We start from the raw sequence: 3,336 nt of genomic DNA, 5'->3' as shown, positions 1-3,336 counted from the left end.
ATCTTATTCAGACACGATCGAGAACCGACAACTGATTATCCATGCGGTAGCTGTTCCTAGCATTTTTCATCCTAGACGAGAAATCCGACAGTTGATTAGCCATACAGAAACCGTAGAGGACCATTTTCACTGAGAGGACGGGAGGTAGCCATTGACAACGGTGATCCCCAACATACAGCTTGCCATGGAAAAGAGTATGAATGATTGAATGAAGACAGTAGGAAAGCAGAGATTCAGAAGGAATAACGCATCTCCATACGTTTATCTAAAATTCCCACCAATGAATTACATAAGTATCTCTATCTTTATTTTATGTTTATTTATCTTTTAATTATCAAAGCTTCATAACTGTTTGAATCCGCTTGACTGAGATTTACAAGATGACCATAGCTTGCTTCAACCCGACAATCTCCGTGGGATCGACCCTTACTCACGTAAGGTATTACTTGGACGACCCAGTGAACTTGCTGGTCAGCTGCACGAAGTGGTGTATCACGATTTCGTGTACCAAGTTTTTGGCGCCGTTGCCAGGGATTGTTCGAGTTTGGACAACTGACGGTTCATCTTGTTGCTTAGATTAGGTATTTTTCTTTTTATTTTGTTTTTCAGAATTTTTAAGAATGAATTCTAGAGTTTCAGATGATGCTGTTGTCATCACAGGAGCCAGTTGACTGCCATCAATTTGGCTGTTGTATGTAATGTCTGCTGAAGCTTGGCTAGCCATGTCTAATCTTTTAGACTGAAGCTTTAGACTAACATTGCTTGATTCCTGGAATTTTTATTAAAAATTTTGAGTTTCGTATTTTCTTTTTCCAAAATATTTTTGAAAAATACACAATATATATATATATATATATATATATATATATATATATATATATTGTGTTTCTTGTTTGAGTCTAGAGTCAATTTTAAGTTTGGTGTCTTGCATGTCTTTCTTTTCAAAATTTTTTTCAAAAATATGTTCTTGATGTTCATCATGATCTTCAAAGTGTTCTTGGTGTTCATATTTACATTCAAGTGTTCTTGCATGTTTTCTGTGTTTTGATCTTAATTTTTCATGTCTTGAGTCAATTTTTTGTTCTTCTCTTTCCTCTTTAAAATTTTAAAAAAAAATATCTTTTCCTTTAATTACTCATAATTTTCAAAATCTTTGGGTTGACTTAGTAAAAAATTTTTTAAATTTGGTTGTTTCTTGTTAGTCAAGTCAAAGTTTCAATTTCAAATTTTATCTTTTCAAATCTTTTTCAAAATCAAATCTTTTCTTTTTCCTTCTCTTATTTTCAAAATTTTTTTAAAATTAATTTTCAAAAATCTTTTTCTTAATTTTATCTTTTATTTTCGAAATTATTACTAAAATTTAAGGATTTGATTCAAAAATTTCAAGTTTGTTACTTTCTGGTTAAGAAAGGTTCAATCTTTAAATTCTAAAATCATATTTTTTTAGTTTCTTATTAGCCAAGTCATCAACTTTAATTTCAAAAATCAAATCTTTTAATTTCTTCTTCGATCATATCTTTTCAATCATATCATTTTTAAAAATAAATTTCAATAATATCTTTTCAATCATATCTTTTTTAAATCGTATCTTTTTCAAATTTTAATTTCAAAATCTTTTTCTAACTTCTTATCTTTTCAAATTTATTATTTATTATCTTTTTTAAAACCACCTAACCACTTTCTCACTTTTGATTTTTGAAAACCATTAACCATTTTTTCAAAATTCTTTTTAATTAACTAATTGTTTTAAATTTTGATTTAATTTTTGAAAAATTACCTCTCTCATCTCTTTCTATTTAATCACTAACACTCCTCCTCTACTAGCAATTCGGGCTCTCTCACTCCTTATATGTTTGAATTCGCCTCTATCTACCTCATCTTTCTATTCTTATCTTCCTCTGACACCTTAATGAATCTCTATACTGTGACACAGAGGATTTTTCTTCCTTTCTGTTCTCTTCTTTTTCATATGAGCAGGAGAAAGGACAAGAACATTCTTGTTGAAGCTGACCCTGAACCTGAAAGGACTCTGAAGAAGAAGCTAAGAGAAGCTAAAGCACAACAATCCAGAGAAAACCTTACAGAAAATCTCGAAAAAGAAGTAATGGCCGAACACAACAACAACAACAATGCAAGGAAGATGCTTGGTGACTACACTACACCAACTTCCAACTTCCATGGAAGACGCATCTCAATCCTTGCCATTGGAGCAAACAATTTTTTGCTAAAGCCTCAATTAGTTTCTCTGATGCAACAGAATTGCAAGTTTTATGGACTTCCATCAAAAGATCCTTTTCAGTTCTTAACTGAATTCTTGCAGATCTGTGATACTGTTAAGACCAATGGGGTTGATCCGAAGGTCTACAAGCTTATGCTTTTCCCTTTTTCTATAAGAGACAGAGCTAGAATATGGTTGGACTCTCAACCTAGAGATAGTCTGAACTCTTGGGATAAGCTGGTCACGGCATTTTTAGCCAAATTCTTTCCTCTTCAAAAGCTGAGCAAGCTTAGAGTGGATGTTCAAACCTTCAGGCAGAAAGAAGGTGAATCCCTCTGTGAAGCTTGGGAAAGATACAAGAAACTGACCAAAAAGTGTCCTTCTGACATGCTTTCAGAATGGACCATCCTGGATATATTCAATGATGGCCTGTCTGAATTGAAGATTTCATTGGACCATTCTGCAGGTGGATCTATTCACTTGAAGAAAATACCTGCAGAAGCTTAGGAACTCATTGAAATAGTTACAAATAACCAGTTCATGTACACCTCTGAAAGGAATCCTATGAATAATAGGACGCTTTAGAAGAAGGGAGTTCTTGAAATTGATACTCTGAATGCCATATTGGCTCAGAATAAAATATTGGCTCAGCAAGTCAATATGATTTCTCAGAGTCTGAATGGATTGCAAGATGCATCCAACAGTACTAAAGAACCATCTTCTGAAGAAGAAGCTTATGATCCTGAGAACCTTGCAATGGCACAGGTGAATTACATGGGTGAAGCCTATGGAAACACCTATAATCCATCATGGAGAAATCATCCAAATTTCTCACGGAAGGATCAACAAAAGCCTCAACAAGGCTTTAACAATAATAATGGTAGAAGAAACAGGTTTAGCAATGGCAAGCCTTTTCCATCATCCTCTCAGCAACAGACAGAGAATTCTGAGTAGAATCCATCTAGCTTAGCAAATATAGTCTCTGATCTATCTAAAGCCACTCTTAGTTTCATGAATGAAACAACATCCTCCACCAGAAACCTGGAGGCACAAGTGGGTCAGTTGAGTAAAAGGGTTACTGAAACTCCTCCTAGCACTCTCCCAAGTAGTACAGAAGA

General features: G+C 33.9%; 1 non-coding gene across 1 annotated transcript; it reads right to left on the bottom strand.

Moving 5' to 3' along the window:
* Positions 1-2,503: 2,503 nt before the first annotated feature.
* On the bottom strand, positions 2,504-2,611 carry LOC112711861 (small nucleolar RNA R71). The gene has a single exon (XR_003157614.1). It is a non-coding gene; the product is annotated as a small nucleolar RNA R71 (small nucleolar RNA).
* Between the last annotated feature and the right edge of the window lie 725 nt (positions 2,612-3,336).

The sequence above is a fragment of the Arachis hypogaea genome, chromosome 1, assembly GCF_003086295.3.
Source record: "Arachis hypogaea cultivar Tifrunner chromosome 1, arahy.Tifrunner.gnm2.J5K5, whole genome shotgun sequence".
Taxonomy (NCBI): Eukaryota; Viridiplantae; Streptophyta; class Magnoliopsida; order Fabales; family Fabaceae; genus Arachis; species Arachis hypogaea.
Note: the sequence above shows the minus strand (reverse complement) of the source record. Positions and strands in the feature narration are given on the sequence as shown.